Here is a 13436-nt window from a genome sequence, read left to right as displayed (position 1 = left end):
AACCTTGATTTTATGGCAATTAGCAGTAAACCACCACAACCGCTATGTGTACGGGCATCATATCAATCAGTATCTAATAATCAATAACTCACAAATTATATATCTCTCATATCTATCGATCTCAGAGACCACAATCCAGCATTTTCAGCATTGTAATGGAGAATTTCTTCTTTTTAACCCATCCTTCTTACTCAGCCGCATTAACCAGATTAGATCATCAACAAATGGAAGGTAAGTGAAAGAAGCTTTCAGTGTTTTGATAGCAGCTACCCCAAGTGACTCCTGAAAACAATTAGTGCATGCAGACAAAAATCCAACGCGCTGCAATAAACCGCCTTATGCGATTTGAAAGCCCATAAAAGGCCACAGGGAATATTAGGCAGAAGAGTAGCAGAAGTATGCACATTTACTGTGCTCTCAACAAACCCATCTCATGTTTAATACACCAGCGGTAAGAAGCGTCCTGACCTCTTCCCTCTCACGGCCAGGGCTTACTATGCAGTCTCCCGGCTTGTAATAGACATTAACATTGATTGAACATAATAACGTCATGAAATCAAGAGGTTGTACGGATGCTGCCATAATATACAAATTCACCAGGATATCCTTGAAGTAAAAAGTGTGCAGACACCCTCTAGTGGTCCCACGTCAGAGGTTGGAGCCCACTGCTCTATGGTATGATACAATAAAGCATATACTCCCCTTACATGCTTACACATAAGCCATAATTCAGTGCAGCTGCCTACATATCATGAAAAATTACAAGGCGCTGTCTGCATCTGCAAGTAAAACAAATGTCCTGTCTTTACCTGTGTTCAAGCAAATGCAGCAGATTATTGCTGCTTGTCAAAAGAGCTTAAACTTGCTTTTTTGCCGACAATCAAAATGACTGATGAACCTTGTGATAAGAACTTACGCTCTCTACGTGATCATTATGCTGCAGATAGTGGAAGCAGTAAGAGCGTTCGTAAAAGGGAATCTGTCACCTCGATAATCGATATTAAACCAACAGTATGTCCTTACAGTACGTCATACCTTCTTTCCATAACCTTTCCTTTTTCCTTGGAGCTCGCTTTACAGCCTTCATAACATCCACTTTTATCCATATGCTATTGAGACATTAAGGTGCCCAGAGGGGTGTTATTTTCATTCAGAGGTGCCCCCCATCGAGTGCCCAGACCTGTCCCCCTACAGAGTCTAAGCACTACTCTCATCCGCTCATACACTACGACCCCAACAATGCAGTTGCTACCCACCCTCCACTACATCACTAGCAGGCAATAACCCCGCCCATCCTTTCTCTTCAGCATAGCCAACGGGCGCAGTGCCGAACACTGCCTGCACTCTTCCAGTTAAACTGAGGACATCAGCCTTAACTGTTTCACTGGGCGTGCGCGACAAATGTCTCTGGGGCCGCAGCATGCCCAGTGAAAGAGTTGAGGCTGATGCCCCCAGTTGAACTGGAAGAGTGCCGGCGCACGCAGCGTTTGACAGGGGTTGGGCTGGGGTTATCGGCTGCTAGTGATGTGGCGGCAATGTTGCCAACCATCCAGAAATTTCTGGACAGTCCGTAAAAATAAGCAACTTTTTTCCTGTGTTTGCAATTCTTTTTTGAGGCTGGTGGTTCTTGACTAAATTAATTTGGTGGTAATTATCATTTCACAGCTGACAGTAAATGCTGGCAATAAGTTCTTATCAGTATATTGAGCTATAGACATGTGTTACTTATAATCTTTATCATTCATTATGGTTTTCCAATTTGTCCCTAAAAATATTGGCTGTCCGTTATTTTGGGATAAGTTGTCCAAAAAAAAAGAAAAATGATCTGCATGGCGGGGGAGTGGTAACCAGTGTTCCCTCTAAGCTGCTCGGGTGCGCGGCCGCACAGCAATTATTGTGCTCCCGCTCATGTCCGCTCAGCTCATCTCCGCCCAGATTTGCCCCCTTCACAGGGGGTAATGCCCAGATGTTTGCCCCCTTCAGAGGGGTTCATGCCCAGATATTTGCCCCCTCCACAGGGGGTAATGCCCAGATATTTGCCCCCTTCACAGGGGGTAATGCCCAGATATTTGCCCCCTTCACAGGGGGTAATGCCCAGATATTTGCCCCCTTCACAGGGGGTAATGCCCAGATATTTGCCCCCTTCACAGGGGGTAATGCCCAGATATTTGCCCCCTTCACAGGGGGTAATGCCCAGATATTTGCCCCCTTCACAGGGGGTAATGCCCAGATATTTGCCCCCTTCACAGGGGGTAATGCCCAGATATTTGCCCCCTTCACAGGGGGTAATGCCCAGATATTTGCCCCCTTCACAGGGGTAATGCCCAGATATTTGCCCCCTTCACAGGGGGTAATGCCCAGATATTTGCCCCCTTCACAATAGTAATGCTCGCACGTGCCCCCTCACAGTGTTTGCATTTCTTTCTGGCAAAGCTACCTGGTTCCGGCCCGCGAAATTTATACCATGTCTAGTGCGGCCCTCAGAAATGGTTGGGCACCACTGGTTTAGCCGATACACTCGAGCATGTCCACAGCTATGACAGCGTTACATTTACAGCAGGTTACCCTCATCTACAGTACAATCACCCCCATCTACAGTGCCATCACCTATATCACCCCCATCTACAGTGCCATCACCTATATCACCCCCATCTACAGTGCCATCACCTATATCACTCCCATCTACAGTGTCATAACCTATAGCACCTTCATCCACATTGCCATCACCTAGAGCACCTTCATCCACATTGCCATCACCTAGAGCACCTTCATCCACAGTGCCATCACCTATAGCACCTTCATCCACAGTGCCATCAGCTATAGCACCTTCATCCACAGTGCCATCAGCTATAGCACCTTCATCCACAGTGCCATCACCTATAACATCCCCATCTACCGCAATCATTTAATCTTGCCAGGAACAACAGCGTGATGGCGTTATACATTACCGTGTTAAAACTAATGGCACGATGACTACAGTTTACATTATAAGCCCTGCACCATGCCGTACAATATACAGTATAATCCATACACCATGCCGTACAATATACACAATAACCCCACAATGTAGGTGTTACACTGTATATTGTACAGCATGGTGTAACACCTACACTGTGGGGTTATTGTGTATATTGCACGACATAGTGTACGGATTATACTGTATATTGTACGGCATGGTGCAGGGATTATAATGTATATTGTACAGCATGGTGTATGAACTATATACCAAGGGGAAAAACAGAACTGGATTGCACATCCACAATGCTATGCTTAGACCTAATTAAACTCGCTTCTCAGCGTAATATTAAAGTGTACAACCCCCTATACTGTATGCTATACAAGAGGCATTAGTGTACATTTTGGTCAAAAAGCATAAACTCACTGGTGTATGAACTATACTGTATATTGTACGCCATGGGGCAGGGATTTTTTAATGCATTCTGTACTGCATGGTGCAAGGATTATACTGTATATTGTACAGCATGGTGTATGGATTATAATGTATATTATACAGCATGGTGTAGGGGTTATACTGTGTATTCTACAGCGTGGTGTATTAACTATACTATACTATATATTGTACGGCATGGTGCAGGGATTATAATGTATTCTGTACAGCATGGTGCAGGGATTATAATGTATTCTGTACAGCATGGTGCAGGGATTATACTGTATATTACACAGCATGGTGCAGGGATTATACTGTATTGTACGGCATGGTGCAGGGATTACACTGTATGCTCTTTGATGTGACAATTATCTTGGGTTTTCCTATCGCCCACCTTTGATGGCGCTGTACCCAGCTCTGAGCCGACCCCGCTCAGCAGCTGCCAAGGCTTAGAGGTCACATTGGTGGTAACGGAGTTGCTGGGGGTGTAGTGTATAAGCGGAGGAGAGGGGTGCTTGGGATCTGTAGGGGGTAGACCAGGGCACTCGATGAGGGCGTTCCTGGGCATATTTGAATGAAGACATAACACAAGCTCCAAGGAAAAAGAAAAACATATGGAAAGAAAGTATGACATGAGGTAAATATATACTTTTGATTTAATATCGATTATCTAGGTGACAGATTCCCTTTAAGAACATTCTTGTCTCGTCTTGGCTGCTGTCATACAAGGCTGTCTCTCTCGGCTCTGTGTGGAAAGTCACTTAGCAATAGTGACTGGTGTTGTATGTCCCCCAACTCTTCTTCATACCCATGTGCACCGCATTTGACTTATCTGGCTCCATCATAGACACACTCAGTAATGTATAGGAAGGATGAAAGATTAAGGATAAAAGACCTACTGTAAAACCACTTTTTGGTTACACTTAAAAGTCATAGGAATTGTGATGTTTGGGATCCTCGCCACTTTTCAAAGCAAAGACATATTTGAAATTGACAAAAAAAAAAAAAAAAACGCAAATGATAAGTGTCCCCCACTGTTTTTATATTTCTCTTCAAAACCGCTCAATAGTCTGGAACCATTTTTTAATGCCACTGCACTGGCTATATTTTCTTGGGAGGCAACCCCTTAAATGTGAACAAGAAATCATGAAACCGCACATAAAGGCTTCAGTGTGAAATTTTGACAATGGTACTCATAACTGGTATTGCTTGGAAGAGGGGGGGGGGGGGGTGTTAAAGGGGTTGTCTCACTTCAGCAAATAGCATTTATTATGTAGAGGAAGTTAATACAAGACACTTACTAATGCATTGTGAGATTGTCCATATTTTCTTCTTTGCTGGGTGGATTAATTTTTCATCACATTACACACGGCTCGTTTCCACGGTTACGACCACCCTGCAATCCATCAGCGGTGGCTGTGCTTGTACACTATAGGAAAAAGCACCAGCCTATTTGAGATCCCGCTGCCCCGGCCAACAGAGAGGTTGGCGCTTGGAGTAAATTCATCAGAAGTCTCACAGAAGGGTATACTAAGGTTAGCTATGTGCCCTATGTTACAACCACCCTGCAATTCATCAGTGGTGGCCGTGCTTACACACTATAGGAAAATCGCGTTGGCCTCTCTAGTGGTTGGGTCTGTGGAAGTGGATGTAGGCTCGTCCTTTTTCCTAAAGTGTGCAGGCATGATGACTGCTGCAGGATTGCAGGGTGGTCGTAACCATGGAATTGAAAAGTGCATAATGAATCCGGCCAGCAAAAAAAGCAATATGGACAATCACAATACATTAGTAAGTGCCTTGTATTAACCTTCTCTCCATAAGAAATGCCATTTGCTGAAGGGAGACAGCCCCTTTAAGAACAATGTGCATATTGTAATACAGCAAACACATACAGTCATAACTCAAGGGTGGTTGCCCCAAGAAGCAGGTTGGAGGGGGAACTGGTTAAGAATTCAGTCAAGAAATCTCTAAAAAGAGGGTTTCACTTTCCAATTTTTAAACTAAAGACAACTGAAAAAATAAATGCAATGTATCTTGTAATTCTTACAGAATGCAAGTCCAGTTTATCCAACTAGAGCAAATGATGAACAGACTGCTCTATTCTAATGCAACTTTACCAAAGTCCTGGGCTTGGCGCAGCAGCAGATGGCAGACATGGCTCCACAGAGGGAGACAGAAGCTCCAAAAGGCAAATTGTGCTTCTGCTATTGTTCATACTTTTATATTTAGCGCACAATTTCATGGAGTTTTTGCAGTTGTAGCCTAATTAAAAAAAACTTCATATCTGCTCTACTCGTAGGACCCAAACCCAAGTAACTTTTCTGGCATGGATAAATTCCATCTAAGGCTACTTTCACACTAGCGTTTTTGCAGGCTCCGGCAGGGTTCAGCAAAAACGCTTCTGTTACTGATAATACAACCGTCTGCGTCCGTTATGACTGGATCCAGTTGTATTATCTTTAACATAGCCAAGACGGATCCGTCATGAACTCCATTGAAAGTCAATGGGGGACGGATCCGTTTTCTATTGCGTCAGAGAAAAGGCATCCGTCCCCATTGACTTGCATTGTGGGTCATGACGGATCCGTTTTGCTCCGCATCCCATGACGGAAAGCAAACCGCAGCATGCTGTGGTTTGCTCTCCGGTATGAGAACGGAACGGAATGCATTTTGGAGCGTTCTGTTCAGTACCGTTTTGTCCCCATTGACAATGAAAGGGGACAAAACAGAAGCTTTTTTTCCCGTATTGAGACCCTATGACAGATCTCAATAATAGAAAACATTAACGCTAGTGTGAAAGTAGCCTAACTTTACAGAAAGGATTCAGTCTCATGTGTGTTCTATCTATAATGAATGACAATAATGCATACTGGGTCATTGGATCACCTGGAAACACTAGAAAACAGGGCTTTGGAGGCATATTAAAAAGGACAACGCAGAACGGAGAAAGTTTAAAATACCAAACATGAAAACCCACATTTTGAGCAAATAAGGCTACTTTCACACTGGCGTTTCTGGGTCCACTTGTGAAATCCGTTTCAAGGCTCTCACAAGCGGCCCAAAACGGATCAGTTCAGCCCCAATGCATTCTGAATGGATAAGGATCCGTTCAGAATGTATAAGTTTGGCTGCGTTTGGTCTCCGTGCCGCTTTTGAGGCGGACACCAAAACGTACAATATAAGTCAATGGGGACGGATCAGTTTTCACTGACAATATGGTGCAATTGAAAAAGGATTCGTCCCCCATTGACTTTCAATGTAAGTCAGGACGGATCCGTTTTGACTTAGACTTTTTTTTTTTTTTTAAGAATAATGCAAACTGATCCGTTCTGAATGGATATAAGCGTTTCCATAATCAGTGCGATACAAGACGGATCCGCACCAAACGCGAGTGTAAAAGTAGCCTAATATAGCTCTCCTATTTTGGACATTCATGGTTACTAGGGATGAGAGAATAGTCTTGGAATGAAACATGCCAAGTCGATTTGCATAAAACTTTGTTTCAATACTGTACGGAGATAGTATTCAAGCAAAGTTTTTTGTGAATTGACTTCATATGTTTAATCCGAAGTCTACTCGCTCATCCCTAATGGTTACCTTATTACCACCTAGCAAACTATTAAACGGAAAGCAATGCTGCATGTAGTGCAACGGCATTTGACAAACTGTATGTAATGCATTTATTACAAAGTGTACAATATACAATGCAATAAAGTCAATTTTCTTCATGCGTCCATCTTTTTAAATGGATTTCATCAGAGCAGTCATATCTCACTCAAAAAAAATAAAAATAAAATGCACAAACTATGGAAATATATTAATGAAATTAATCAAACACAGAATTATTGTCGTGAAAATGCAGAGGAACAATTTATACTGATAAATAAAAACGCAGCCAGAATATTGTGAGCTCTGACCACTCCGAAATGATAAGACTGAATTGTTAAGACTGAAGCTGTGAGGGATTTTTGCATCTGTTTGCAAAACCCTTAGGCCTCTTTCACATGGGCGTCATGTTTCCTGCCCGGATAAGATGCGGTTGCATTAAAAAAATGCGTGATTTTTCCGCGCGAGTGCAATACATTGTAATGCGTTTAACACGTGCGTGAGAAAAATCGGCATGTTTTTGGTAACCCATGTTTGGGTTAGGTGTTCTGTAGATTGTATTATTTTGTTATAAGGGAAAATAATAGCATTCTTAATACAGAATGCATAGTACAATAAGTCTGGAGGGGTTAAAATAAATAAATAAATAATTTAACTCACCTTAATCCACTTGATCGTGCAGCCCGGCTTCTCTTCTGTCGTCTTCTTTGCTGTGCACAGGATTAGGACCTTTGATGACGTCACTGTGCTCATCACATGGTCCAATCACATGGTTCATCACCATGGTGAGGGACCATGTGATTGGATCATGTGATGTGACATCACCACAGGTCCTTAGCTGGCAGCTCAACATTACAGAAGAAGAAGACAGAGATCTGCAACTACGCAATCAAGTGGACTCGGTGAGTTAATTTTTTATTATTTTTAACCCCTCCATCACTATTTTACTTTGCATTCTGTATTCAGAATGCTATTATTTTCCCTTATAACCATGTTATAAGGGAAAATAATACAGATCGGGTCCCCAGCTCGATCGTCACCTAGCAACCATGCGTGAAATTCGCACCGCATCCGCACTTGCCTGCGAAAACGCAGAACATAGAGCATGCTGCGATTTTCATGCAACGCACAAGTGATGCGTGAAAATCACAGCTCATGTGCACAGCCCCATAGAAATGAATGGGTTAGAATTCAGTGCGGGTGCAATCACTCGCCCTTGTGAAAGGGGCCTTAGGGTACTTTCACACTAGCGGCAGGACAGATCCGACAGGCAGTTCACCCTGTAGGATCCGTCCTGACGCTATTTCGCCGTGCCGCCACTCCGTCCCCATTGACTATAATGGGGACAGGGGCGGAGCTACGGCGCAGCACGGTAGTGCACGGCGAGAGGCCGCCGGACTAAAAAGTGGGACATGCAGTACTTTTAGTCCGGCGGGTCTCTCGCCGTGCACTGCCGTGCTGCGCCGGAGCTCAGCCCCCATTATAGATAATTGGGACGGAGCGACAGTCCGACGAAATAGCGGCAGGACGGATCAGACAGGAACCATCCTCCCGCTAGTGTGAAAGTAGCCTTACAAAGTCTTTTACTTTGCATTATTGTTCACTGAAGGATTCTACAAATGAACATATTATTTATTCTAGGAATCTTTTAAGGGCATTATTTTTACCACGGCTTGAAATGGAAGAAGATTTTACGATGGGTCTTTCTCTCCGCCGTTAGCTCTATTTTCATGTAACATGTAAGTTGGACCATTTACAACAATCAAGCATTCAGCAATGAGATCACAACAAAGAGAAAAGCTTCTAATGACCAGGGATGAGAATGAGGTTTATTAGGTGCCGAGAAGAAACGCTCTAATGGAAAATTCACATCGAGCCTTAATGGGAAAGAAGTTTTTGAGTCTGAACATAATCATCGTTAGGAGATAATGACATTTTAAAACACTTTGAGAACTGATGTGATGGATTGCGCTTGCTGGGATACTTGCACACTCATCATAAAAACGCATTTCGCAAAGTGGTCGAGGGCTTTCTGAAGCCAGCTGAAAGACAACCAATATGACCATACGTTTTAATAAGTCTGCTGCTAATGACAAGTTGGATCTTCCAGCCAGCTGCAATGACAGTGGCTGTAGGGAATGCCATAGGGCAAAAGTAAAAAAAATCCAAAGATTACAGAGCAGATCATGTCTAAGGCAAGGGCCTACAGCCTTTCCTGGACAGTTTGGAAAGATTGAAGGCTGAAGACATTCTTAACTAAGACATAAATTCACATATAATAATGTTCATGGAATAAGATATAAAATCACCTCTTATGCAGCAAATGAACACTAAGGGCTGTTCACACGACAGTGGCTTTTTTTGCGGATCCGCAAAACACGAATGGCGCTCGTGTGCCTTCCGCAATTTATGGAGCGGAATAGGAAGCCTTTAATTAGAAATGCCTATTCTTGTCTGCAAAACAGACAAGAATAGGACAGGACTCATAATTTTTGCGGGGCCACGGAACGGAGCAACGGATGCGGACCGCAGAAAACGGCCCATATATGGAACGCAAAATATGTTCGTGTGAACGAGCCCTAGGGCTGTACATGGATCTGCCAGGAGGGAAACAAGCATGTGAGAGCCCCTGTATACCCCCTTTCTTAAGCAGGGCCAAAATCTGTGAAGTAAATATATTTATCAAGTTTCCCAATCTGGAGCATAAATCAGCATTGACATGCATATTTACTATAGTGAATGTTCAAACTGGTAAAAACTATCAAAAAAACAAATCACTTACAGTATGAATTTGGGCGGTACTCTCTCCCCTTAGAGAGAGAGCACCTTAATCAGCGTGAGGAGACTCATAGGCCTTACACGCTCCTCTGGAATTCTGGGAAGAAACGGATGCAAATGAGCTCTTAAGTCGGCAGAACCAGACAAACCCCATTAGAAGTCTATAGGGTCCCCTGAGTAAGGCTGCTGTCCATCATGCGACAGATCAGCAATGCGTTGTGGTTTCTGTTTATAATGCTAAAGCAAGTGTTAACGGGGTCTAAGCCAAGATATCAGCTTGTTGTCTGAGAAGGACCACTGCCCGATCTCCATTGTCTTTACTATAGGTGTAGCAATACATGTAAGGTAATGTCGGAGCAATAATCTGAATGTCTGACTAAGGAGGAGACGCAAATGCTCTGGTCATAGGTGATACCAGCAAGTGTGGCCAATGATTGTCAGCTTTGGTCACAGGCGGATATGGCATGTCACTGTTGGCAGTTTGTATATGAAGACTGTCAGAGAACCACTGGAGAACTGGTGAAGGATCAGTAGAAGATTAAATAAGTGAGATTATTTTTTATTTTTTTTGTTATTTTAGAGCATTTCCTGCTTCTCAATTTTTTTCCAAAGACAACCCTGTAACATGTGGCCAGGAGTTCCCAAGGTCAATGATCCCAAGCACACCAGCAAATCAACAACAGAAAAAGAAAATGAACATGTTGCGATGGCCCAGTCAACCCAGACCTCAACCTAATTGATATGCTGTGGTGGGTCCAAAAGCCCCAATGAACCAAAGCAATGTTGCAAAGAAGAGTGGGTCAAAATTCCTCAAGAACGATGTGAAAGACTGATAAAAGTCATCTAGAAAATAACTTCAAGTTAATTCTACTGAAGGTGGTTCTGCAAGCTACTGTTTCATACTTCGGTTTTTCACATATGGCTTTTCCATTTTGGCTTCCTTTTTGTTGTGTTCCTGTTCATCTGAGGAGGAATTTACATAACTTTTAAGACCTTCTCCTCATGACTGTAACTTCAAGGTCTACAAAAGTTCAATATACAAGCCTATAGACAACAGCTCAATATTGCCTAGTTCCACCTCATATTACCACTGGGTTAAGATTTTAATAAATAAAAAGCTTTGCCCAAGGCAAGAAACAAGTCAGATCCCAAAAAAAAACAAGGCCATGATCACATACTTTGCTGTTAATTAAAACCCAGCATAAGCACAATGCGAGTACCTCCTACAGATATTAAATGTACCCCACAGGTTGTTAACCTAGGGCCCAGGGTTTTAGTCTGACACAAATGCACATTTATAAACCTATTTTAGTGACCTTTGGGCTAATAAAGATTGTACTTAAAATTGATGTAGTGATCTATGGCTCTTTGGCGTCAAAACGTATTCATTTCAGTGGTATTTCTTCATCATAGTCTCTCAATAGAGGTCACAAGTTTCATACATTAGGACTAAGGGTACTTTCACACTAGCGTTTTTCTTTCCCGGTATCGAGTTCGTTCCTAGGGGCTCAATACCGGAAAAAAACTGATCCGTTTTATCCTAATGCATTCTGACTGGAGAGCAATCCGTTCAGTATGCATCAGTTCAGTCACTGTACGGTTTTTGGATGGAGAAAATACAGCAGCATGCTGCGGTATTTTCTCCGTCCAAAATTCCGGAACACTTTCCATTGAAATGAATTAATGCCGAATCCGACCACAAGTGTTCCGCAAAAACGGATCCGGTTTTGCGGTCTGCGCAGACGTTTAAAAATGTGAAAAATGCAATGCATTTGTCAGACGGATCGGCATCAGCATCCGTCTACAAATGGTATCAGTTTTGCATACAGATTGCCGGATCCGGCAGGCAGTTCCGGCGACTGAACTGCCTGCCGGAATCCAATAACGCAAGCGTGAAAGTACCCTGAGATATTAATAACTGCAAATGCAGCTGGGGCCAAGTCATTTCTTGATTTTGCTGAATAAACAAACAGAGGATGAATCTGCAGTGGAAAGCTGGATGTGGCTTACATCGGATTTTCGAGAACATAAAGACCTTGCCAACTAAACGCGTTTACAGCTTGCCATATTGACACGCATCATTATCAGAGGATCATTATCCTTTACAGATAATTTAAATGACTCACGTCTCCAGCATGCTGTTCACAAAAGCATGCCATTTGTACTACCTACTTACAAGACCAGACAAAATACGATTTCATCTCCACCTTGTATTCTCCCTGCTCTGTTTAATCTAGGGTTTCTTTCTCCCAGGAACCAATTTCTTATTTCATAGGCTAGCCTATAATGTGGAAACCAGGACAAGGGAAAGGATGGCTTAGCCTTCTGCAGATGCATGGCAGAGTCAAATGAGGACATAAATGCTGTTCAGTAGAGCCAGATGAGAAAATCCTACAGTTAAATTACACTGAATTGTCACAAGCTTGCTAAGGCAAAGGGAAAGCTAGAATGATTTTGCCGTGCCTTTATTGAAAAGGTTTCTGTGAGTATCAGTGACATTCAAAGAAATCCTCCAGAGACCCTAAAATCCAATTATCAGATCAGAATATACAAAATAATGACCCTTATTAAAAACTAAAAAGAAATTTTTATGAACAGAACCAAATTCAGTTTCTGCCTGGAGAAGTGCAGATCTACTTCCCCCAAAAACTACTGTTTTGAGACTTTGGATAGAATTCTTCATGACATAGCGAATGTAGTCATAGCCCCCTGGGCTTTATCTGTATTAAGTAGTAATAGATATTCTTTACTCAATTGTCATCCATTTCCCAGAGATGAAAGAGAACGATTTAGATACAGCAGAGGTGGTACTACCATGTACACATAAGCGTAGTACGGAAGCTCTGAAACGGTGTTACCTTTGTGGCCTCAAAGCATCCAAAAAATGAGCCCATACCAAGCTCCTGTGACACTACCGTGTCACTACGTATAACAGAGAGCCACTGTGAGCTCTTGGATCATGCCCTATCGGGTGCAATACTTGAAGAGGAAAAGAAACTGCACAAGCAGGATCTGATAGAGCATGCCACGCTATTGTTTTCCAATTTGTACAGCCCCCTTCTCAAAAAAAAAGTTTTTGTGCTCCCTACTAAACCAAGACAGAATACAGCCATGTATATGCAGCGTTAGGCCAAGAAGATAAAATAAACCAATTCTCCTTCATAATTTACAACAAGAGACTAAATATATTAGGTGAAAAAATGGGTCTCATGAACCAAACTTTTTGGAATTAAACCCCAGAGCTCATACCAATAAGTAATCATTTTGAAATATGATTTGAGATTTATTCAAATACAAACTCTCCCATGTCTTTAGAATTTCCACTAAGGCCGGTTCACATCGCCGTTTCTTTTTCCGTTCTTCTGATCCATCAGAAGAACAGAAAAAAAAAAAAAAAAACGGATTCTGTATTTTAAGCATCTATTATGCCAAGTTAAAGAGGACCTTTCACTAGTTTAAAAACTAAAAACTAACTATATCAGTGGGCAGAGCGGCGCACAGGGGTCCCCCTGCATTTACTAGCATGTCTGGGCGCCGCTCCGTTCGCCCGGTATAGGCTCCGGTGTCTGCAGCTCCCTCTGTTGTACTGGGCGGAGTTTTTGTATTAGGGTTGTCCCTTGCTGCAGCGCTGGCCAATCGTAGCGCACAGCTCATAGCCTGGGAC

At 42.8% G+C, this 13436-nt stretch overlaps 1 protein-coding gene across 4 annotated transcripts in view; it reads right to left on the bottom strand.

The window, feature by feature from the left end:
- Positions 1-13436, bottom strand: part of PPP3CA (protein phosphatase 3 catalytic subunit alpha) — a 242511-nt gene that overhangs the window by 80938 nt on the left and 148137 nt on the right. The gene's annotated exons all lie outside the window — the stretch shown is intronic.

The sequence above is a fragment of the Bufo bufo genome, chromosome 2 (assembly GCF_905171765.1).
Source record: "Bufo bufo chromosome 2, aBufBuf1.1, whole genome shotgun sequence".
Classification (NCBI taxonomy): domain Eukaryota; kingdom Metazoa; phylum Chordata; class Amphibia; order Anura; family Bufonidae; genus Bufo; species Bufo bufo.
Note: the sequence above shows the minus strand (reverse complement) of the source record. Positions and strands in the feature narration are given on the sequence as shown.